Source organism: Perognathus longimembris, chromosome 28, assembly GCF_023159225.1.
Source record: "Perognathus longimembris pacificus isolate PPM17 chromosome 28, ASM2315922v1, whole genome shotgun sequence".
In the NCBI taxonomy this organism is placed as follows: domain Eukaryota; kingdom Metazoa; phylum Chordata; class Mammalia; order Rodentia; family Heteromyidae; genus Perognathus; species Perognathus longimembris.
The window spans coordinates 70,265,172-70,291,636 of record NC_063188.1 but is presented as its reverse complement, the minus strand read 5'-3'; the positions used below and the strand labels follow the sequence as shown (position 1 = coordinate 70,291,636).

The 26,465-nt window shown below is 41.7% G+C and overlaps 1 pseudogene; it reads right to left on the bottom strand.

The window, feature by feature from the left end:
• Positions 1–26,465, bottom strand: part of LOC125343095 — a 100,200-nt pseudogene that overhangs the window by 46,708 nt on the left and 27,027 nt on the right.

Here is a 26,465-nt window from a genome sequence, read left to right as displayed (position 1 = left end):
ATATAGCATACCAATTGATTTTTGTAAGTTGAAGCAATTTTATATTTCTGCAGTAAATCTCACTATGTTCTCTCTGCCTGCTTCCTCCCCCTATCTGATTTACTCGGTCTTGGTCTTGCTCTCTCTCTCTTTCTCTGTCTTTCCCTTTCTCTTTCTCTTCAGCACATGTGTAATTTGTGGGGGACTTTGAAAAACAATAATAATCTGTGTTTGAATTTTTTCTGATTCCTGGTGTTATTTTTGGATTTGCTTAATGCTAAGCTCATAGTTCTCATTAGGAGGTAGCTCCTCCTCTTCCATTTGTGGGGCAATCTTGTGGGTCCCAAATGTTCCTTATATATTTGGCATAATTCACCACTTATACCTGGAGTATTCTTTGTGAGACTGTTTTTTGTTATATTAATCCTGTGTCTTTTATTGTTATTAACCTAATTAGATTTCGCTTGCATCTTCCACGGATTTGCCCAATGGAATGCCATTTTCTAATTTCCTAGCAAGAAAGATTGTTTATACTATGCTTTAAAAATTTTAATTTCTGGGAGTTTGCATTCCTATCCCATTTTTTTTTAATTTCTGAATATTATGACTTACATCTTTTGTATTTCTCTGAATGGTTTTTTATTATCTTTAAGTGGCTGTATAAAGGAGTTGCCATTCACCAAAGCAGTTTATGAATATAGCCCATCTTGATCACTGTCACCCCTTTCAACCTTCTCATCCTCCATTCCCAACACACCCCTTACATTACTTACTTTAATTTTAGGTAATTTATTGAAACCTTTGGCCTTTTAACAAAGACCTTTATGTGTACAATGCATCTTGATCTGTGTCATCACTTCAACATCTTCACCCCCCTTCAACCCCATCGCTTTCATTTATATTTCTGAATTCTGTGGTATATACAATGAAGTCTTAACCAGCATTCTGTCCTTTTCCCTGCTCATTTTTCTACCCCTCTACCCTTGGCCCAATCCTCCCTCTTGCAAGTACCTATTAAGTACCTATTTCCTGGTATTTATTTTGTTGGGCTTTGATTTAGTTTTTTTTTGGGGGGGAGGAGGGGGCGAGGGCTTGTTGTTTTTTTTTTTGTTTGTTTGTTTGTTTGTTTTTGCCAGCCGTGGGGCTTGAGGGCCTGAGCAGTCTCTGGCCATGTTTTTTGGCATGTTTTGTTTATTGCCAGCCCTGGGGCTTGAACTCAGGGTCTGAGCACTGTTCCTGTTTCTGTTTGTTTGTGTGTTTGTTTGTTTTTTGCTCAAGGCTAGCACTCCACCACTTGAGCCACAGCGCCACTTCTGGCTTTTGATATATATGTGGTGCTGTGGAGTCGAACCCGGGGCTTCATGTACATGAGGCGAGCACTTCAGCACTAGGCCATATTCCCAGCCCTGATTTAGTCTTTTTTAAAAGAATTAAGTTAATTGTGCTCTCCATCGAGTGTACTACCCTTCAATTAATTAATGTGTAACCACTTAGTTACTTGGTTCACCTGTAGATTTATAGGCACATTCTAGCTACCACAAATGCGGGAAACCATGCAACCTTAGTTTCTCTGTGTCTGACTTACTTCAATAACATGTTTTGTTTTGTTTTTTTTTTTCCAGGCCTTTCCATTTCCTTATGAATTGTACGATATCATTCTTTCTGACAGATGAGTAGAATTCCATAGTGCATAAATACCCCCACTTTCTCAGTCCAGTCATCCATTGAGAGACATCTGGGCTGACTCCATATTTTTTCTATGGTAAATAATTCTGTAACGAATACGGTTATGCTGGTAGCTTTACCGTGGCCTTGTGTTGGATTGGAAAATGCCTAGGAGTTCAATTGCTGAGGCATAGGGTAGCTCTATGTTCATTCAGTCTTTTGAGATACAGCAACATTTCCTGTTTTCTTGGTGGTTAATTGGAGAGTAGAGTCTCATTGATTTTCCTGCCCGTGCTGGCTTTGAATGGTGATCCTTAGATCTCAGCCTCCTGAGTAGATAGGATTAGAGATGTGAGCCACCAGGGCCTGGCTAATACTTTTCCCAGCCCTCTAAGAGAACATCTTTTTCCTCCTAGTTCCTCCATTATTTACAAATTAGAGCATGGAATTGTTTGTTTTTGTGAGTTGTGGAGCTTGAACTCAGGGCCTGGGCACTGTCCCTGAGTCCTTTGTGCTCAAGACCAATACTTTGCCACTTGAGCCACAGCTCCACTTCCAGTACTTGAGTGGTTAATTGGAGACAAGAGTATCACGGGGACTTTTCTGCCCAGGCTGGCTTCAAATTGCCATCCTCAGATCTCAGCCTCATGAGTAGTGAGGATTACACGGCATGAGCCAGCAGCAAAGCAACTGGCAAGTCCTGATCTTTTGATAAATAATTTTCATAATGCTTTGATGTTTTCCCATGTTTTCCTCCAATTTTTCTACCATGTCTAATCAGTCTTCAAGTCCTGAAACTGTCATTCCTGTCGTCCACTGTTGGAGAGACATTCCACTGTATTTTCTGTATTCCGGATTTCAGGTTGTTGGTTTTATTTTTCTCCCTTCATCTCTTTTTATGAAGATCCATTTTCATCTATGCACCAGGTGGCTCACCCTTGTAATCCTAGTTACTCAGGAGGCTCGAATCTGAGGAATGTGGCACAAAGCCAGACTGGGCAGAAAATTCCACGATAGTCTAATATCTATTTAACTACCAAAAGGCCAGAAATGGAGCTATGCTCAAATGGGAAAGCACCAACCATGAGCTCAAAAGCCCTGGGAGAGTGCTCAGGCTCTGAGTTCAAGCACAGGACCAGCAAAAAGAAAATTTAAAAAAATTGTTTTTGCCAGTCCTGAGGCTTGAACTCAGAGCCTGAGCACTGTCCCTGGCTGCTTTTTCTTAAGGCTAGCACTCTACCACTTGAGTCACAGCACCACTTCTGGCTTTTTCTATATATGTGGTGCTGAGAAATCGAACCCAGGGCTTCATGTATACGAGGCAAGCACTCTACCACTAGGCCATATTCCCAACCTGAAAATAAAAATAGTTCATAAAGAGTCTTTTTCATGTCTTGCACTGACTTCTCTACTTCACTAATTTGTTCATTTGTGTTTTCTTGGCGTTCTTTCAGCTATATTCTCTTTTATCTTGTCGTTTGTATTTGTTTGGTGTTCACCTAGCTTCTTTTTCCTGGAGGAGAAGAGGGCTACACCTTGCATTGTGAGCATTTGAGTCAATATATGAATGGTATTCTGGGGCTAGAAGCATGGCCTAAGTGATGGAGTGCCAGTCATGAGTGAGAATGTCACATGAGTACAACAATTACTTGGGTTTAAACTCCAACACCATCAACATTGGCTGGAGGCATGGCTCAAGCATAGAGTGGCAGCTGAGCAAGGAAGCCAAGCAAGAGGATAGGCCCTAGTTCAAACCCCAGTACCTCTAAAAATCCAAAACAAAATGTGACTTATTTAAATTACTATATACTTGCCAGGTACTGGTGGGTCATGTCTGTCTTCCTAGCTACTCAGGGATTCAATTAGGGAAGGAAAAGATCCAATTATCTTTATTTGCATAACATATGATCCTATATGTAAAGGCACTTGTAATCTACTCTGCAAGATCTACCCAGATCTGTGAAACATTTCCAGTAATGTAATAGGATATAAAAACAGCATATAAAAATCAAGAGCACGTCTACATAGCAACAATGAACAGACTGAGAAATAAATCAGGAAAACAACCAGGAGCCAGTGACTCATGCTTATAATCTTAACTACTCAGGAGACTGAGCTCTGAAGATTGTGGTCCAAAGCCAGTCAAGGAAGACAAAGGCAGAAGACTCCTATCTCCAACTATATAGATAACAGCTAAATTACTTATGATCTATCTTGTGACCTGCCATACCACTCCTAGAAATATACATGTGAAGGAAGTTTAAATCAATATGCCCAAAAGATCTTGAATAACTCATTTGTTGCAGGTTTTTGCTCAAAATAGACAAGGAGCCCAAAAAACTGATGAACAAATAAAGGAGATATAGTATATGTAAAACATGGCCTGGGGCTGGGGATATAGCCTAGTGGCAAGAGTGCACCACATATACAGAAAACATCCAGAAGAGGCGCTGTGGCTCAAGTGGCAGAGTGCTAGCCTTGAGCAGGAAGAAGCCAGGGACAGTGCTCAGGCCCTGAGTCCAAGGCCCAGGACTGGCCAAAAAAAAAAAACAAAAAACATGGAATAGTACTAAACCACTATGCAAAATGAAATTATGTCATTTGCAGGACAATGGGTGGAACTGGACATCATCCTGTTGGGCAAGATAAGCTTTAGCCTTTTAAGCCAAGCTCCAAAGGCCAAATCGCATGTGTTTTCACTCATTGTGGAATCTAGATCTGAAAGATGTACATACGCATTTGAGGCAGGATGGACTGGGGAAAAATGAGGCCTGGTGAAGGCAACTCAGAAGCAAGGTATTCAGAAACACAGAAGCACTATCTTTGCTTTTAAGAGAAATAGCAGGATGCATTCCTTACCTCAAGAATCAGCCTCTGTTTGGTGGCAGGATGCATCCCTTCCTCAGAGAAATGTCTCTGCCCATCTCACCAAAAAATAGTAAAGGGTGGACCCAAACCATAAGCAACCAGAATGTTGAACAAGAGCCAGAAATTTAGAACATTTAACACCACCAAAAGTGATTGAGAGCAAAGATGCATACCTCTCTTTGCATAACTTTAAATCAGACCCCTGCCTTTATCATAGAAATACCCCTGATGCCAATGAGCTCTGTGTCTCTCTCCCTTTGAGAGTACCCACACTCTGTTAGTGTGTGCCCCAGCCTTCAGGCTTGTCTGCCTGCCTTTTGTCTGCTTGCCTGTTTGCTTCCTTACTCAATAAATTTCCACCAAGTTTTCTTAACATTATGAATTGTCCAGAAATTCTTATTCTGTGTTTAAAGTCAAGGACCCTGCATGAAGAATCTCTACTTTTAGAGGGAAACTTCATAAACCCTCACCTGCACCCAGTAACACATGTATTATGTGCACACATATAACATCTATACATAGTATGGGATATCTATGTGCGTGTGTGTGTGTGTGTGTGTGTGTGTGTGTGTGCCTGTGTCTGTGTATACATACACAGTAAGCAATTATAGCTATTCAATTGTTGGCAAGAAAGTAGTAGAAGGGATAGAAAAGAGGTCAATGGAGGGGAATAATATCATGTACATTGTGTGTATAAATGAAGATTTCACAAAGAATTACATTGAAAGCCATTGAACAATTAGTGGGTATAGCAAGGGGAGAAAGCTACAGACAGGCTTACTCAGACATGAACATAATATATGCATTTCTGAAATACGTTGCTGAATTTCCATGTCAAAATAAATATAGACCAAAAATAGTGGTAATAATGTAAGCCAGAGCCTGTGAGTACTAGAGAGATAGATGGGGAGCGAATAGAGAGGGTACATGTGTGTGACTATGATTGATGTAATTCATGTATATATATGAATATAGGACAGTGAAACCTGTTGTGTGGTTTTTTTTTTGCCTAAAAATGTGGAGGGGAGCTAAGGAAGACTAATGAGTGTGCTTATTGATTATGGAGCATTGTGTGCTTGTACAGAAATATGCTAATAAAATCCCTCTTGTCTAAAGAAAGGAAATTTACAGTATTTTCATGATGTTATGCACTAAGGAGAAAAATAATTGAAGGAGGTAGGTTGCTAAATCTCTTATGGTTACAGTGATATTGGAAATCTGGTCCCCTGGACTCAAGGCTGATTCAGAGAAAATGAGAACAAGGTTTTTGTGAAAAAGCATTAATTCTGCAAGGGAAAATGAAGTCCCTACTGGGCTTCTATCTCAAAAACTGCCGTTCTGTCCCCAGGGGGGCTGGGAAGGTGGGGAATGTCCAAGGCTATGATCTGCTGGATGTACATGCTGAGTTATGGATTTTGGTTGGCTTATTTCCCGATACACTACCATTGACCTCCAGAATCGTGTCTTTTGTTAACCTGAATGTTCCTTCACTCACATGGTCAGTGAGACAAAGTCAAGGAGCAGGATGCCCTTAACTGGCACTGGAAAGATGTTCTTGATGTCTTTCACATGAAGAGGATGGGGAGAGAAAAGACAAAAGAGGAAGAAAAATGAATGTTTATTTAAAACTTTCATTTAGAAAACATTTGTATAACTTAGAGCAGGCTGGCTGATCAAGTGAGTTAGTTGTTAAATTAAAACTATTGTTGTGAGCATATTGATGTGTCTGTCCCCATGACAAGTTCCTTACTTTTGGTCTTCCATTTGAATGGGGGAAAGGTGCTGTAGCCATTGGGCTGCTGCTTTCTGCAGAAGTTGGGCAGTACTAAAGGATTGTTGTGATTTAAGGCACTGTACTGTATGTGTGAAGGGCCTCAACAGAGGTTTTGCATAGGTCAGATATATAACAAATTGATAAGTAAAAATGTAGGTATATTTATCCTGCAGTTGGTCATTCCAAAATGAATGACACCTAACAGAATAGACTGAACACCATGCAGGAACTAAAAAAGCCACACAATTTGCCCACCCCCACACCATCTAAAACGAAGTGTAATGCAATCTAGTTTGTTGTACCAAGCAACTTGTTGTCTGTCTAAATGGAAGCCCTTTGCCAAACATGTGTGTTTACCTTTTGCATACAATTGTCCAGCATAAGGGTTTGTCTTAGTGTCAGGTAAGCAGAGCCCTTTTCTTAATCTCTCAGTTTGTTACTTTTGGAAATGTTAGCACAAAGGACTCCATTTTGATTTGGACAAATAGCCTGCTTGTTTCTAAAGAATTCTCTCTGAAGGCATCATTGATGAACTCTACTGAGGTTTGGTTTAATTGCTCCACGTTTGTAGGGTGAGATTTTTTCTGGTGGTTCTGATCTGGTCCTATATCACAGAAGAAGTGACAGCCACGAATCAAGGGCAATAAGACCCTTTTGGCAACTAACCTGTTTCAAGTGAGTGGTTACCTGGAGTCCATTCTGACTAAATTTTTCTGGAGTCCATTTGTAAGTTTAATTTTATCTTTCCTTATAGTTGATATCCTAACATCCTGAAATGCTATTTTTCTTAGAAGGTTCATTTTTGCAGAATTTGAACACACTGTACTCACAAAGTTTGAGGAGAAAAATACCAAACAAAACTTAAAATAGGCTAGGTTCCTGTGACTCAGATTTGTAATCCTAGCTACCCAGAAGACTGAGATCTGAGGGTTGTGGTCTAAATTTAGCCTGGGCAGGGACTATTCCATGAAGCTCTTGTCTCCTAAACTACCAAAACGGTGGAAATAGAACTGTAATTCAAGTGGTAGAGTGCTAGCCTTGAGCCAAAAACACTCAAGCCCGGAGTTCAAGCTCTAGGACTAACCCCCCCCCCCCCCCCGCCACACACACACATAAGAGAAAATATTTAAAGATAACTAATTTGTTTAACAAACAAATACTTACTAAGTTCATTTCCTGTAGGTTCCCTTGCAAATAGTCTAGAGATCAAACTATAGATGGCCAAAACAACATGGATACCATTTGGAAGAAAACTTACCAGTGACAGTCTAGGAGACAGTAATTATGACTGAAAGCATTATGTCAGCAAGCATTTTTATTACCCTAAGATATATTCACTTTCCAGTATAAACATTGACACGATTTATGCACATCTCATCAATAATATTTAAATCCACATTTAATTTTGTCTTTTAATACTAAATAAAGAGAAAAAGTGATAAAATTAATAAAAGGGCAAGCTAACTAGAGAGTTCTCAAAGGAAAAAAATGGCTAAAAGATACATGAAGAAATGTTCAACATCCTTAGCCAACGGGAAGCTGCAAATCAAAACCACACTAAGATTCCATTTCACCCAAATCATAAGGGCATCCATCAAGAAAACAAACAACAACAACAAATACTAGCCAGGATGCATAGAAAAAGTGAACCTCCTACACTGGGAATGGGAATATAAACTAGTGCAATCACTATGGGAATCCCTCCAAAACCTAAAAGTAGACCTTCCTTATGGCCCCACAATGAAGCAACTGTGTGCGCGCATGCACGCATGCATGCACATCAAAAGGAGTATAAATCAATATACAACAGAAGTGTCTGCATGCCTATGTTCATTTCAGCACTATTCACAATAGTCAAATGCTGAACTCTCCTCAAGTGCCCAGTAATGGATCAAGGGATAGCTTGCTGGTCAAAGTCCAATTGGATATTTGTAACATTTTTTTTTTTGTGGGCTACAAAAAATGGTCAAGATAGGCAGATGTGTTCTGGGCAGTTGGTGAGAGCTAATTAGAAGTATAAGTTTCTTATCTCTCTGTATTTTATCTTTGGGACTAGAACTTGGTACCTGACATTTTTTTTTGTTTTTGGCTAGCTCTTTACCAACTGAGCCATGTCTCCAACCCCAAGTATATGTTTCTGACTACTTATCCACCACATTATTTCATGGGCCTTATACAGAACAGAGGATGTATATTTACCACCTTCAGTTTTAATACAGAGAATTAGGTCTCAGTTTTACAATAGTATATTCGATTTTGATTTTAGAAAATTCTTAAAAGAAAAGTCAATTTGGGGCTGGGAATATGGCATAGTGGCAAGAGTGCTTGACTCGTATACATGAAGCCCTGGGTTCGATTCCCCAGCACCACATATATGTGGTTCAAGTGGCAGAGTGCTAGCCTTGAGCAAAGAGAAGCCAGGGACAGTGCTCAGGCCCTGAGTCCAAGGCCAAGGACTGGCAAAAAAAAAAAAAAAAAAAAGTCAATTTGATCACATGTGGGTTTTTCAAAAGCTTTTATACATTAAAATTTACTCCAGCATAATAATAACTCTCATTAACTTATGGGGGTTCCTCCTCCTCCTCCTCCTCCCCCTCCCCCTCCCCCTCCCCCTCCCCTCCCCCTCCCCTGTAATACTACCTAAATCAAACAGTAATCTTAGCCCTCAGAAGGCAGAGGCAGGAGGATTTGAGGCCACTTTGGGCTCCATAGCAAGTTTCAGATGCAGTAGAGGGAGCCTGTCTCAGAAAGCAAACACACAAACAAAATAAGTGTTGTGGTACATAATCCATAATATTAGGACGTATTAGGTAATATGAAGCAAGAATATCCCAAGTTCAAAGCCGACTAGGGCTACATAGTAAAACCCTGTCTCAAAATAAGGAATCCATTAAAAATACTAAACAAAAAATGCTAGACTATCACCCACAACTCTTTTAATCAATTTCCACTTCAAAAATTAAAGGCAGGGGCTGGGGATATAGCCTAGTGGCAAGAGTGCCTGCCTCGGATACACGAGGCCCTAGGTTCGATTCCCCAGCACCACATATACAGAAAACGGCCAGAAGCGGCGCTGTGGCTCAAGTGGCAGAGTGCTAGCCTTGAGCGGGAAGAAGCCAGGGACAGTGCTCAGGCCCTGAGTCCAAGGCCCAGGAGTGGCCAAAAAAAAAATTTAAAAAAAATTAAAGGCAACCGGGCACTGGTAGCTGAGGCCTGTAATCCTAGCTACTCAGGAGGCTGAGATCTGAAGATCAGGGTTCGAAGCCAGCCCAGAAAGAAAAGTCTGATAGACTCTTCTCTCTAATTAACTACCAAAAAAGCTGAAGTAGAGCTGTGAATTGAATAGTAGAGAAGCAGCCCTGAGCTGGGTTGCTGGGGGCTAGCCAGTTCCCCCCATGCCAGGCTGGGCAGTTTCTGAGCTGTCTGTTTAGGACCATCAGACACACACATGCACTCCCTAGGCTCAATCCCATGTGCACACACTCACAGAGATATGTGGGCACCATCACAAATACATCCTGTGTGGTTGGGCCGTTAAGGGTCAGGTGCTGGCACTCAGCCTATGCCTGACTTTTCTGCTGCCACCTTCCCATCCCTCACCTTTCCCTGGCCCTGATGGTTTTGCCGGATCTGTACAGGAAATATGACTTCTCTTCCTGGAAGGGGCTGGGATGAGCTGGGCATTCTGTGTCCTTGGGTTCTCTCTTTCTAAGCAAAGCGAAAAACGCAAAAGAAAAAGCTAAACAAGAGAGAAAGGAAGGAAGGAGAAAGAAAGAGAGGAAGAAAGAAAGAAGGAAGGAAGGAGGGAAGGAAGGAAGGAAAGAAGGAAGGAAAGAAAATTCAGAAAGAAGGAAAGAAAGAAAGAGAGAGGAAGGAAGGAAGGAAGGAAGGAAGGAAGGAAGGAAGGAAGGAAGGAAGGAAGGAAGGAAGGAAGGAAGGAAGGAAGGAAGGAAAGAAAAAGACAGGTCAAGTATAACTAGAAGCTCCCTTCATGGGACCTTACACATGTTCTGCCCATAGCAGCCTCAGCTGGCAGAAGCTTTTCCCCCAAAAAAGTCAAAACACAGATATTTTTACATGAGAAAAGGCTCTGCAGACTCACTCACCAAGGGATGGGAATGTGTGAAGGACAGATTTTTGTACTCTGTTTTCCTAGCAATTGTTTCGTCTTTCTGTGCTGAAGGGTTGGAGTGACCCAGTGTCTTAGGAAGCCGTCTCCTGTCACATCGTCATAGTGTGCCTGTGTCCCCTGTGTTGCTCTGCCCACTACCAGCAGCATGTCCCTGTGGCTCACAGGATGCCCAGCAGTTTTCCTCCTCATGTGCCGAAGAGACGGCACTTCCCAGCAGCTGTGGCCACCTCAAATGACACGTTTGGGCCCGTGTGAACAGTGTGGCTGCTTTCTGGGGAGGACTCATGGCCCAGCCCCAGTCATGCCTCCACAGCAGCTGTAGGCTGGCTGTGCAGCCTGGGGATGCCAGGTCTGCCTGGTCGAGGCCTCCTAATGAACCTGCAACTCAACTGGAGCCCCAGTTCTTGGCTTGAAGCTGGGTCCCAGTGTCAGCTGCTGGCAGCTGATGAGTACAGGCGTTTCTGAGGGTGCAGACCTTGCTAGGGTAGGAGGCTTCCACTGGTCTTCCATCCCTGAAAACCCTGTCCCTGTGGCAAACACACAGAAATTCTTGCCCATAGCAGCACCTTGCCTCTCTCCAGGGTATTTGTCAAAAAGTTCCAAACTGTTAATCTTCACCACATTGGTGGACACCCTCAGGTGGGGGCCCATTGTGGCAAAGGTTCCATGCAAAGAGCTCTTCCACAGAACTGGCCCTCTAGGGTCTCTGGGGAGTAGGTGGAGAAGGAGGCCTGCGTGCGGTTCATGTTTTTGTGGAGTAGGAGAGGATGCCTAAAACTTCCTGCTGAAGGGTTCTCTCTGCACCTTCACTCCCTCTGGGGGTCTGCAGTGCCTAAAAAGGGGGATCTCCTATCTTCTCCTATCGGATCCTGCACACTGAGCACTTGTTTCGAGTACCCAATCTATCTTTAAGGCTTGCTTCCAAGTCAGAATTCTGAAACCATCAATGCCCTGCTCCAGCACCACCACCCAGGGTTCCACACTCTCCCTGGCAGAATGTAACCCAGGTTACCAAAGCAGTTTCTGAGGCCAACTTTCATAGCAGTTGAGCCTTTGTCTTTTCAGGCCATGGTCCTACAAGGACTGCAGGGTTGGCCTCAGCAGCCACCCTGGCTCCATCCTGCTTCCCTTGTATGCTGCCCCAGAGGTGTGGCAGATGGTCTGTGGGGGTTGGAGATGGTGGTAAGAGATTCGTACCCATTCATCTCCCACTCTCTTCCATTTGTACAAGATGGTTATTACTGGTGGCCACAGGGTCAGGGTAGAGCTACTATAGTATCTCTAGAAAAAAATCACGACCAGAATATCCACTGCCTGCAACCTTTATCTGTGCCATCACCACCACCACCACCACCACCATCTGCCCACAGGAGTGCTCAGTGACTGAGTCCAGAACTTTAAGCTGGGGTTTAGAAGAGGCAGCCACCACACCAGGCATCACCATTCTGCTGCAGGCCCAGCTGGCCAGGAGGAGGCACTGCAGATGGCTTTGGCTCTACCTGGGGCTTTGGAGGAGGTGGGTAGCAGATGAGAGGGCTGTTGTCCCACCCCAATGGCCTGGCAAGATTCTTGAACGTGTGAGCCTGGAGAGAAGAAGCCCTGAACAAAAACTATGCCCCTCACCTGTCCCCAACTATCTCCTGCCTCTTTCAGGGTCACCTAGCCTGCCAGTCCACCACCCCTGGCTCATACTTACCACCTGGGTTTTCACTCCAGGCCAGCAGGTTGCCCCAGACCCTAATTAGGGCACTAGGGCAAGTTCCTTGATAGAGTCCAAGGCCACGTGGGGCCTAGTGAGTTATCAGCCTTGAGCTGCAAAGTGACCCCTCCCACCTGCCCAGGGGCAGGGTATCTGCTGTATCAATCTGTCATTGTATTATAAATACAGTAGAACAAGAAATGTACTCACTGCCTTTCATATGAATCTGTAATCCCTCTGTATCACACTTTGACCAAAAAAAAAAAAAAAAAAGAAAGAAAGAAATACAGATTTTCATACCTTGGGGAGATGCTGGGTGTTGAGAACCAGCCCTGAGTAAAACAGCTAAAGGACATTGCTGTGGCTCAGATTTGAGGCGCCAGTACCAGCACAAACAAATAAACAAACAAACAAACGAATGAATAAGTCTGCATGGTACATAGGCCATTAATCCCTGGACTGCTCCATAGGTTGAGGCAAGGTGATCATGGTTTCCAGGCCAGCCTATGCTACAAGCAAAGACTAATGATCAATTGTCTTGCATGAAGATGGCTGTGAAACCAATTTCTCTGTTGCCAAAAATAAATCCAAGGCTGGGCAGGGTAGTGCATGCTTTTAATCTTTGTACTTAGTAAACTGAGGCAGGAGGATCTTGAGTTCAAAGTCAACCTGTGCTTCTTAATTAGAACAAGTCTCAAAATACAAAACATGTGGCTCAGTGTTGGCTGTTTTTCTAGCATCAAGGAGAACTCAGGTTCAATTCTCACCTCCCAAGGGAGGAAAATATCTCATTTGTGATACGAATGTGGCTCAATGCTGGGTTTGATTCCCTGATATGCGTGCGCGCGTACACACACACACACACACACACACACACACACACAATTACTAGTGTAATATTATATTTCTCAGTGGTGAGAGGTGTCCAATATAGACAAGGCCAAAATTTCCAACAAACAAATAATCTCACATTTGTGTCACACCCCTATAATCGTGGTAGTTGGGAGGCTGAGACAGCATGATTGTGAGTTCAAGGCCATCCTGGCTACTTAATGAAACTTTGTGTCATAAAACAAGCAAACAATAACAGTTGAGCTGAGTGTGTGGTTCAATAGAAAGTACATATCTGTCATAAAAATGGTCATGGATTCAATTCCCAGCTCAGTCAAAATAAAAAAGCCAGACATGTTTACCCAGAACAACAATGCCAGCATTCTGTCAGTGGACATAGGAGAATAGCCTGAGTTCAAGGCCATTTGGTACACATAAAGTGATGTCTTAAAAATAAATTACAGGGGCTGGGAATGTGGCTTAGCAGTAGAGTGCTTACCTAGCATGCACAAAGCCCTGGGTTCGGTTCCTCAGCATCACATAAACAGAAAAGGCCAGATGTGACACTGTGGCTCAAGGGGTAGAGTGCTAGCCTTGAACAAAAACAGAAGCCAGGGCCAGTGCTCAGTCCCTGAGTCTTAAGCCCCAGGACTGGCAAAGTTAAATTAAGTTAACAAATTACAAGGGAAAAAAGCCACTGGTAAGATTTGGGTGAATGGCTTAGTGGCAAGTGCTTGTATGTATAAGTCCACACCAAAAAAAAAAAAATCTTAATCCATCAGAAAGAATGATATTGTACTATTTGTAAGGAAATGGAAAGTCTTAAATAAAATTATATTAAGCAAAGTAAGCCAGACCCAGAGAAACACAGATTGCATGGTTTCCCTCATTCATGGTATCTATAAATCTACAAGTAAACACATTGGAAATAAAAAAAAATACACTGGGACATGATAAATTAAATAGGTCTTTAGGCATTCACTAAGTAAGACCAAAGGAGGATATTCTTAGGAGAGGAACACAAAGGTGCAGTGTGCATCTGATCATATAAAATAATACTTATTGAAATGAACTACAGGAAATTGAAAGAAGATGTCTTTCTTCATTGTTGCTGTTTTTGTTTGTTTTCCTCTCCTTTATTCTTGCTTGTTTATTCCTTTGCGAGGGCAAGGGGGCACAGAAATGACGTGACAAGCAGTTAACAAATGCACCAGTGGTACTCACTGGATACTATGTTGAAAATGAACTATGGAACTTGTGAGTGGTGACAGGAAGGGAAAACTTGGAGAGATCGAGGGAAGGGGTGACATTGATCAAAAAGAAATATACACTTTATCTGATTTATAGAACTGTAACCCCTCTGTACATCACCTTGAAAGAAACAAGACACTAAAAAGGTATTCAGCGGTACTGGGAATATGGCTTCTTACTGGTGCATATTTGTCTAGCATAAAGATGCTTACAGGATCAATTCTAATTTATGCCTCAAAAAGTGTTGGGCATATAATATGTATATATATATATTTATATACATATAACAAATAAAGTATGTACTATACACATATAGTTTAATTTTATTCTTCATTATCTCATGTATTTTCTTTCTAATTACCTAGGCTGAATATGAATTGATTCTTTATATAGAAAGCAATAAACATATTTTCAATAAAATAATATTAAATCATCTGTTATTCAAATACAGGAATAGAAAAGTTGTAAAGATAATAGTAGCTACTCTTGGAGTAAAAGTGGTATTCACACATAATAGCATCACAATTGCTACAGCCCTTCTACAGAAAAATACATTCAAGAAAACTTACAAATGTTCATATAAAACCGGGTCAATGAATCCACTTTAAGGAATTAACTACAAATGGAAAATTAGATTTATCTTAAAATTTAGGAGCAAAATCTTTCAGACTCAACAGTATAAACTGGAAAACATTTAATATTTGAAATATGGGATTGTTTTTCTGTGTTATGTAAAATGTGAATTCACTATTAGAACATTACTTCCATTACAAAAATACATTTTCTGTGTGTTTTTTTTCACCTTTTCCCTTTATTGTCAAAGTGAAGTACAGAGGGGTTCCAGTTTCATATGGAAGTCAGTGAGTACATTTCTTGTTTAACTTGTTACCTCTTTCCTCAAAAAATACATTTTTGAATAGTATTTTCATGCTAGTAGAAAAGCTTGAGGAAAATTCACCATTTAAGGTTGTCTGTACATGGTACACATCTGTAATCGCAGCTACTTGGGAGATGGTGATCATAAGGTTTTTCAGTCCAAAACCAACCTCTGGCTTGAGAGATTCCAAACTCAACAAATGAACTGGATATGATGGTGTGTGCCTCTAGTCCGGACTCTCTGAGAGTCACAAGTAGGAGAACTATATAGGTCTAGATCACTGTAGGCCAAAACCATGAGACTTTATCTGAAAAATAACTATGAGACACTGTCTGAAAATTAATTCAAGTATAAAGGACTGGGGATATGGATCAAGTGGTAGAGCATGTGCTTCACAAACACAAGGCCCTGAGTTCTATTCACATAACCACTTTCTTGTGTCAACACCTGGGCTTGAACTCAGAGGCTGGTGTTCTTGCTTAGATTTATCTCTTGAGGCTGGTGCACACTTTCACTTCTGGCTTTTTGCTGGTTAATTAGAGGTAAGTATGTCATAGCCTTTTCTGCCCAGTCTGGTTAAAAACAAAGAAATGTGTTTTGTTTTGTTTTGTTTTGTTTTTAAGTTAAAAAGCTTGACGCCAGTGGCTCAGCCTGTAATCCTAGCTATTTGCGAATCTGAGATCTGAGGATCATGGTTCAAAGCCATCCCAGGGAAGGAAAGTCCATGAGAATCTTGTCTCCACTTAACAACCAAAAAATAAACAAACAAAAAGTTGCTGAACATTAAGCTGTAGCTCAAGTGGTAGAACACTAGTTATGAACAACAAAAAGATCATGGACAGGGCCCAAACTTGAGTCCAAGCCCAGGTTTAAGTCCTTGGACCAGAAAAAATAAATACTTTTAAGAAAAAAATAAATAAAGCTGGGCACTGGTGGCTCATGCCTGTAATCTTAGATACTCAGAAAGCTGAGATCTGAAGATCACAGTTCAAAGCCAGACTATAGCAAGAAAGTCTAAAAAGCTCTTATCTACAAATAACCAGGGCTGGGAATGTGGCTTAGTGGTAGAGTGTTTGCCTAGCATGCATGAAGCCCTGGGTTCGATTCCTCAGCACCACATACACAGAAAAAGCCGGAAGTGGGTGTTGTGGCTCAAGTGGTAGAGTGCTAGCCTTGACCAAAAGAAGCTCAGGGACAGTGCTCAGGCCCTGAGTCCAAGGCCTAGCACTGGCCAAAAAAGAAAAAAAGAAAGAAAAAAGTGCTCCTCCAGGGCAGGCTCTTCCGCTTTGTAAGGAAGATTCCCCACAAAGAGTGATCTTTTGTGTCTAGACGAAGTCTCAGATGCAAGATCAACTCGAATACGAAATCCATCTGCAATCTGGGCCCCATTTCTTTCCAACACCTTTGCAGCAGTGCTCTCCTCTTTAAAGACAACGTAGTTATTTCTCTTTTTTTACCCTGTGTCTCTCAAATTTGGTATTACCTTTGAATTTCCTACTTCCAATACCAGTAAACACGGTTTCCAATATACTCAGATAAGATTACAGAGATAGTGTAGGTACAACCATAGGAAGGTGATACAAGAACATCATCAATAATAGAAACTACACATACACATAGGACGTTGAAAGTAGTTACAACTGTGATTTATCAATTGTTTCCATAACATGGAGTTCATTTCACTTAGCATCATCTTATGTGTTCCTAAGGGTATAGCTATTGGGCCTTGTGATGCTCTGCTATGTCTTGCCTAAACCTGTACTAATTATTCCCAATAAGGGAGGCCATAGAGTCCATGTTTCTTTGGGTCTGGCTCACTTCACTTAACTGTTTGGTGTAAGTGAACTGAACACCTGGGGGGGGGGAGGGAAAGGGAGGGAGGGAGGGGGGCATGAGGGACAAGGCAACAAACAGTACAAGAAATGTATCCAATGCCCAACGTATGATACTGTAACCTCACTGTACATCAGTTTGATAATAAAAATTTGAGAAAAAATAAATAAATAAAAGATAAAAAAAAAAAAAGACAACGTAGGCGTGGAGGGTTCAGATGAACGTTGCGTTTTATTACGGCCAACATTTTGGATAGAGTTCCCTCTGCTGGAATCAGAGAACGAAATCGTACAGATTCTATTTGTCCACACTCTTTAAAAAACGACTTCAGCTTCTTCTTATTGCATGCCACAGGCAAGTTCCCTACAAACACAGTCCTCTCATTCTTCAGCCTCTCTTCTTCTTTGTTGACATGAACTTTTTTTCTCTGACTTACGTCAAGGTTCTGATCGACATCATCAAGGACTTTTCTATCTACTACTTTACCACTACATTGAGCCGTTTTCCTTTTCTGTGCTTGCTTCTGGTGAGTTTCTTCTAAGTCAGCAATGACTAGTGCGCTTTCCCTGTCTGCCAAATTCCTGTCCGCATGGGAGGTTTTCTTTGCCTTGGCTTTCTTTGCAGGCTGTCTCAAAGCCGGCCTTGGCCTCTCGGGTGGGCGCCCAGAGTCCTTGCCTTTCCTGCCCCGGGAGGGCACCCGCGGCGCGGGCACCAAGGCGGGGCGCGCAGGGGGTGGGGGGCGGCGGCGGGGCCGCTCAAGAGCGCGGCCAGGCGCCCCCCCCCCCAACCCCAGCCGCCCTCAGGCGGGCGCGCGCCCCGCCACAGGCTCCTGGCCACCTGGCCCACCAAGTAGTCCTCCGCCTCGGTCCCTGCGCTGTCCTGGCCTGGTTCGGGCTCTGCTTCCTCTTCACTTTGTGGACTGTGGGCGTGTCGTGGCCGTGAGGATCGTGAGGGACCCCAGTTACGGTTGTCGGCAAGGGGTTTGGCTACGTGCTGCTGTTCATCTTGCTCTGAAATTAAATGATTCTCAGCTCATGGAAAGAAAACTCAGAGTCATGAGATCCATTAATAAGGAAAAATTAAGACAACAAAATTCAAAGGCAGGTTTGAAGAATGTCAGTAAACCTAAGCAGGGACTTCACTTTGCTTTCATACATGCAGGGCAGTCTAAAAGTGTATTTGTTGGAGAAAAAGCTGTTCTCATTTAGAAGAAGAAGAAGAAAGGGCAGAAGAAAAGTGTACGGATCAAGAAAGCAAAGAAACAGAAGTCATGATGAATGAAGTGACTTCTATGGAGTACTGTCTTAACAGATTTGTAGACTGTGTCTATTTTTTATGGTTTAATGTGTAAAATGTGAAGATCTCACATTGCTAGTTTATTCACATTGTAATACTTTGAAGGTTTTTTTTTTTAAACATGTAAACAGATTTATTACCATAGGCTTTGAGTTACTACTGATGTCAATAGTGGTCCAGGGTGAACTCTGTATAAAGAACTTTTTTTTATATATATACAGAATCTTTTATCTCAAGAATATTATTGTTTGGATCAAAGTAAATGAGGAAATTTGAGAAATAAAGCTGGGTGCTGATGGCTAGCACCTGTAACCCTACCTTGTCATGTGGAGGCTGAGATCTGAGGATCTCAGTTCAAAGCTAGCTTGAGCAGGAAAGTTCATGAGACGCGTATCTCCAATTAACTCCTAAAAAGCCAGAAGTGGAGCTATGGCTCAAGTGGTAGAGCACCAGCCGTGCATGAAAAAGCTAGTGAATGAACTCAAGCGCTGAGTTTGAGCCCCTTACTGGCACAGTGGTAAGACAAAAAAAAAAAAAACAAAAACTTTAATACTGATTATGTACTGATGACCCTGGTGAGTTTCATATAAAGCAGGTTACTTCCACTTCTCTTTTTTATTTAAAAAATATTCTTCAGGAAAATTTGTAATCCTGAAAATTAGTGTCACTTGATAGAAGAAACAATCCTCCCAGAAAGTCATTGAAAGGAAACATTTTCTAGTAAAGGTAGCCAGGAAATGAGACACTGCTGTGATCCTGCACTCAGGAGGTTTCAAATTCAGGGCCACATAGGTCTATGTCAAGAAAGAAAATATACATGCATTGCATGCATGTGGGTATATATAATTCAGAAAAGGAGAAAAATGCAGTTACTTTCTTTTGGCCTCAACTGGTTAGGAGTAGGTGACTTAACTTCTATCAAGCTTTGGTTTATATCCTTGATCCAGACGTGAAGGAAGTGGGAAAAACTGGGCTAACCCAGCAGGTAGAATCTATAGTGGGCATGGGTCACGGTCACTGAGATCAGAACAGGGTGAAGTAAGCATAACTGATAGTTTTGAAAAGGCTGTCTTTGGGGAAGGGCACATGGGAATTCCCGGGTCTTCAAACCATAGTTCTGTAGAAAGTAGAATTTCATTTTCTTTGGTACAGAGGCATTTTTTTCTGGCCTGTACAGGCTTTGAAGTCAGGGCCTTACACTTATACTAGACTTACTTGTTCATGGCTAGTGTTCTCCAATTGAACTATGCCTCCAGTCCAGCATTTTGCTGCATGACCAGAGATAAGAACCTCAGACTTTTATGCCTTTGCTGGCCTTGAAATCCTCCAGGTTTCAGCCTCCTTGAATAGCTAGGATCATATATGTGAGCTACCAGCACCCACTGAGGAACTAAATTTATTTTTACTATCCCTGATTTCAGAACCTTATTTTTCAGAAGTTGTGCTCAGTAAGTATTTATTACCTGGCCACTGAGTATTTTTGCATATATTCTGGTTAAATTTGTAATAAGTGCACAGCTTCTGTAGACTGTATAGATTGTAGGTACATATGGGGCTTTGTGTATGTAAACTTGGGTTTTTTCCTGAGTGGGCAGCTTTTTAAGATGGCAGAGAACGTTACAGTTCTACTTGACATTTGTTATTGTATGTATGATTGCAGTTTCTGTAGACTATGCATGTGTTGCTGTAACAGTTTGGCACATTTGACAGGAAAATAACGCCGGTTTTAGAAAATTTTCCAGATACTTAGTCACTGTCTGTTGTTACCTGGGAAAATACTGGTATCATCAACTTCAGTGAAGATTTCTTACCGTACCCGTTTACACCTTGTTATAATTTGACTTCTGGTGATTGTAATAAAGGTGCCTGGCCAATAAAAAAAAGCATAAATTAACCAGCAGAAAGTTGGAAGGGAGTTATGGATCAAATGGTAGAGTGCTTGCCTTGAGTGAAAAGGTTAAAGGAGGCAAGGATTGAGTGGGGTGGGATGAGTGAGAATGTTGAAAAGGACCATGTAGATCAACTTATATTGTGTGCATAAACCACTTTTCATGGCGATTCCTTTTTATAACTAATTAAAGATAATTAGATAGTAAAAATATAATAAAATTGCTAGGCAAAAAGAAAACAAAGTAAGAGTGCAAGGCTTTGAGTTCAAGAAGAAGAGAAAGAAATCAGAACAAAACAAAACAAAGCAAAATAATTTAAGCAATAAAATAAGACAAGGGCTGGGGATATAGCCTAGTGGCAAGAGTGCCTGCCTCGGATACACGAGGCCCTAGGTTCGATTCCCCAGCACCACATATACAGAAAACGGCCAGAAGTGGCGCTGTGGCTCAAGTGGCAGAGTGCTAGCCTTGAGCGGGAAGAAGCCAGGGACAGTGCTCAGGCCCTGAGTCCAAGGCCCAGGACTGGCAAAAAAAATAAATAAATAAATAAAATAAAATAAAATAAAATAAGACAAGTTGAACAGAGAGGACATCTGTCAGTGTAGAAAACCCAGGGACACTCCTCCCACCGAAGTATCCAGACTACCATGTGGAAACATTGGTATAAATACCTAGCTAGGAACCAATCAAAGCCTGTAGACTATGTGGGAATAATGGCATTCTGGAAGCTCATCTCTCCTTGAATGAAAGAAAACTACTTTCAGTGACAGAGCCCCTGACTTAGGCAGTGTCATAGAACCAAGATCAACTTCTCTTTCTTTCCCTTCATTGGAACTTCTACCTTGCCTTTTGCTCTCTGACCTGGGCCCCATTGCACTTTTGACGTGTAAAGTGGCATCCTAATGACAGTTTAAAAATCATGTCAACAACTAGTACTGGTGAGGATATGGAGAAAGAGAAACCCTACTGCACGGCTGGTGGGAATGTACTCATTTTAGTACAACCACTCTGGAAAGCAGTCTGGCGGTTCCTCAAAAAACTAAGCATAGACATACCCTAGGACCCAGCCATAGCACTCCTAGGCATCTACCCTGAGCATCAGGATCCAGGATACAACAGGGACACCTGCATTCCATGTTCATTGCTGCACTGTCCACAATAGCTAAGATGTGGAAACACTCCATATGTCCCACTACAGATTAATGGATCCAAAAAACGTGGTACCTATATACAATGGAATTCTACACAACCATTCAAAATGATAAAATAATGGCATTTGCAGGGATATGGACAGAACTAGGACAAATCATGTTGAGCGAGACAAGCCAAGAACAGAGAGACAAATGGTTCACGGTCTCATTGATATGTGGGTGTTAGATTTAAAATGCAATGAAATAAAACAAAGCAAACAGGACCTGAGATACCAATACACAGTGAGACCAGAAAAGGACATTCTTCAGAGAAAAGCACCAAGTCATAAGACTCAAGCACCACTTCATATGTACATAAAATAATATATAGACTGAAAAGAACTCCAAAGATAATGAAACAAAGGACTTCTCTTTAATTTGTCTTCTAGTACTTAGAGAACTGTATATTCTTTACCTCACATGCATGGGCACAACTGAGGGAAGATGGGAGGAGGGCACAGAATGAGTGGAAAGTGGGTGAAAAAAATATTGTAGAGGGGCTGGGGATATAGCCTAGTGGCAAGAGTGCCTGCCTCGGATACACGAGGCCCTAGGTTCGATTCCCCAGCACCACATATACAGAAAACGGCCAGAAGCGGCGCTGTGGCTCAAGTGGCAGAGTGCTAGCCTTGAGCGGGAAGAAGCCAGGGACAGTGCTCAGGCCCTGAGTCCAAGGCCCAGGACTGGCCAAAAATATATATATATATATATATATTGTAGAGGGCCCCAACTAAAGTGGGCATTGATAAAAGCAAGCTAAGCAACTCCAGGGTGGGGGGGGAGGGGTTGGGGAGAAATGAGAGAAAAAGATGGAACAGATGATACTAAGCAAAAGGAAATAAGTGTACATGTCACCCAATGTGAATTCAGAGGCAGGACAAAAATATTGACTATCAGAAATAGGGGCAAATATTAAAGGCAGAACCCCTCAGTGAGAAAAACTTCAGACCAGCCATTGAAAGGAAATTCCAGAGATAGGCTTTTAGAAGTAAGTCATTGAACCAGATCAGTTTGTGGCAGGCAGCAGTGAAACCCAGATTTGATAAGGGATGTGGTCTGGTCAACAGCAGTGAATCCCAGTTGGCCAACAGCAATAAAAAGGAGCGGAGTAGATAAGGGCAAGTCTGTAAAATTGAGTGAGAGAGAGTAGGGATGTGATTAGCTTTGATGTCCGTTTGACAATTTATTGTTTGTTGCTTTGTAGCAATTATCTTTGACTGTACTGCTACTATCTGTTTTCGATTTGATGTAAAACTGGAACACTGCTTGCTGTTACATACCCCCTCCTGTGTATGGCTTTTTTTCCTTTAAAAAACCCTGCTCACTAAAGGCTCACTGCTGCTCTCTACCATCCAAGAATGGAGCTCAGTCCTGTGCAACTCTTAAGACTCCTTGCCCTGTTTATCTGAATTGGTGGTCATAGTATCAGGAACCAGGACCTAGCATCCAACCTGGAGAAAATTGTTTTACTGTTAATGTTCATAGAGTTCAGAAATAAACTTTGTAGCTTAGAATAACGATGTCCATCATTGGGGAGGTTAAACGGTGTACTGTGAAAATTATGTAGGTTCTAAATCTCAATAAAGGGGAAAAAAATCACGTCAAGCTTAGTTGAACAGAAAAAAAGGGTCTAAGGAGATGCAGGGAGTGAGAACCGTTACTAACATATGCATAAGGAGATGCAGGGAGTGAGAACAGTTACTAACATATGCAAACCAGAAGGTGGCAGCAAGCACAAGTGCATGTTCTATCAGCTGTGTGTGTGTGTGTGTGTGTGTGTGTGTGTGTGTGTGTGTGTGTGTGTGTGTGTGTGTTTGGTGTGTTTGTGCCAGCCCTGGGGCTTGAATTAAAGGCCTGGGCACTATACTTTGGCTTCTTTGCTCAAGGCTAGCATTCTACCACTTGAATCACAGCTCCACTTCTGGATTTTGTGGTAATTAATTGGAAATTAGGGTCTCGTGGATTTCTCTGCCTGGACTAGCTTTGAACTCCAATCCTCAGATCTCAGCTCTTTGAGTAGCTACGATTACAGGCATGTGCCACCTGCTCGGGTTTCCCTAGGCTTTTGTGTCACACTCAGATAACAAAAATCTTTATGCATTTTCTATTGAAGATGCCCAAAAGGAAGTTAAAAGAGGCACAAAGGTAGATTTGCTCTTTGTGTTCTTGTCCTGAGGAATCAATTTCCTGTGACATGAAAATGTATCACAAGACATACCACTGCGTATTGCATAATGCTGCAGAGAGAAATCTTTTTTTTATTTCAAATTTTTATTATCAAACTGATGTACAGAGAGGTTACAGTTTCATACGTTAGGCATTGGATACATTTCTTGAACTGTTTGTTACCTTGTCCCTCATACCCCCCTCCCACCTCCCCCTTTCCCTCCCCCCCCAGGTGTTCAGTTCACTTACACCAAACAGTTTTTCAAGTATTGCTTTTGTAGTTGTTTGTCTTTTTTTACCGTGTGTCTCTCAATTTTGGTATACCCTTTCAATTTCCTACTTCTAATACCAGTATACACGGTATCCAATATACTCAGATAAGATTACAGAGATAGTGTAGGCACAATCACAGGAAGGTGATACAAGAACATCATCAATAATAGAAGCTACAGATACACATGGGACGTTGAAAGTAGTTACAACTGTGATATAACAATCGTTCCCATAACATGGAGTTCATTTCACTTAGCATCATCTTATGTGTTCATAAGGGTATAGCTATTGGGCTCTTGTGATGCTCTGCTATGACTTGCCTAAACCTGTACTAATTATTCCCAATAAGGGAGAGCATAGAGTCCATGTTTCTTTGGGTCTGGCTCACTTCACTTAGTATAATTTTTTCCAAGTCCTTCCATTTCCTTATGAATGGGGCAATGTCATTCTTTGCAGAGAGAAATCTTCAAAAGCAATTTACATGTTTTATTATTGATAACACAGGAAAATTGCCCACAACTCTGAAGTTAATTTAGAAGGCATATGTGTGTGCATGTGCGCGTGTTGTGTGTTTGTGTTTATGTCAGTACTGGGGATTGAACTCAGGCCTGGGACTTATCCCTTAGCTTTGTCACTGAAGTCTGGCATTTTATCACTGGAAGTGCATCTCTACTTCCAGCTTTTGTGTGATTAATTGAAGATAAGAATCTTATAGACTGCTGCCCAGGCAGGCTTCAAACCTCAATCCTCAGGTCTCAGCCTCTTGAATATATGTAGGATTACAGATGTGAGCCACCAGGACCCGGGTTAGAAGCAAAACTATTTCTTGTAGGTAATGGTGAGGCATGTTGTGTGTTCCAGTTCTGGGGCTTGAACTCAGGACCTGGGTGCTGTCCCTGACCTTTTCTTCTCAAGGCTAGAGCTCTCCCATTTGAGCCACATCTCTACTTCTGGCTTCTTTGTTAGCTAGATGGAGCGAAGAGTCTGATCAACTTTCCTGTGCAGACTGGCTTCTAACTGAAATCCTCATGTCTTAGACTTCTGAGTAGCTAAGATTTTAGTCAGGAGATGCTGGTGTCCTGAAGAAGAAAAGTTTAAGGAACATGAACTGGAGCCCTCAACTTCAAAAAAGTAAAAAGAAATTAAAAAAATTATAAATCCTGGGCTGGGGATATGGCCTAGTGGCAAGAGCGCTTGCCTCGTATACATGAGGCCCTGTGTTCAATTCCCTAGCACCACATATACAGAAAATGGCCAGAAGTGGCGCTGTGGCTCAAGTGGCAGAGTGCTAGCCTTGAGCAAAACGAAGCCAGGGACAGTGCTCAGGCCCTGAGTCCAAGCCCCAGGACTGGCAAAAAAAAAAAAAAAATTAAATCCTAAAGGAATTTCAAAGAAGAATTAGTTTTAAAAAGCTGTCAGAATACCTCAGGTCTCCATCCTCCCATGGAACAGAGGAAATTAAAAGTAGTTCCTATAAAAACCGGTCCCCTCACAGAAGCAGGTCTCATTACACCTGACCTAAATGTGGATTTTTGCCACGCAGGAAAAAAGAAGTGGAAAATTGCACATTCTAAATGCGTATGATTTTCTTCTGGCACTTCTCACAAAAAGAGCAGAAGTTTGGAGATTTTGATGTTAAAAATATACTTCTGTGATTTAAGAGAAGGGTGAAATGTATACTTCGTATTCAACTTGTTGCCACTGTTGGTTACTATATACAGCCTGTATTAAAGCCTACCACCACTATTACTGCATACATTGAAAATATGTCCTGGTGAAATTACAACTGATTCTTATGCTCATCTCTAATAGAACAATTGAAGTAAATGCATATTCCTTCAAACAAGAAACAAGACAAGTGCACCAGCTACCAACATTACTTTCAACATTCTTCTTCAGGTTAAAGCTGGTACAAGCTAGGAAGAAGAGCTGAAGTGTTGTAGCTCAGCAGTGGAGCACTGGCTTAGATATCAAAAGGCCCTGGATTCTACCACCTTTACCACAAATGGAAGAGAAATGTTAGTAAACAAATGGTCAATGCTTGTTACTTAAAATCAAAAGGAATCAACTCTGAACTTATTAAAATTAATAAAAGGTCAGTATAAGGTTGCAGAATATGAGATGACTTTTCTGTCTGTATGTCAAGCCTAGGGCTTGAGCTCAGTCCCTGCTGCTGTCCTTGAGGTTTTTGTTTGTTTGTTTGTTTTCCTCAAGGCTTGAACCACAGCTCCACTTCTGGATTTTTAGTAGTTAATTGGAGATAAGAGTAATCGTCTCATAGACTGTTCTGTCCAGGCTGGCTTTGAGTGGTGATCCTCAAATCTCATCCTCCTGAGTAGCTGTGATTACATCATTGAGCCACCAGTTCCCCGCCTGAGATGAGTTACAAAACAATTACAGGCTAGGCACTGGTGGCTCATGCCAATATTCCTAGCTACTCACAAGGCAGAGATTTGGGTATTGCTGTTCAAGGCCAGCCTGGGCTGAAAAGTTCATGAAACTGTCATTGCCAATTAACAAGCAAATAGTTGGAAGTGGAACTGTGGCTCAAGAGGTCAAGAGCAGGCCTGAACTCAAGCCTCAGTACTAGAAAATATAAAGTAAAATAAAATATGAATAAATTCAGCAAACAATTTATTTGTATGGAGGATGGAAAAGAGCTTGATTTTATATTCTCCATTAAAAGACTGTCATGTTTGACCACAGAATGAGGAGTACATTATACAAGTAACTGACCACAGA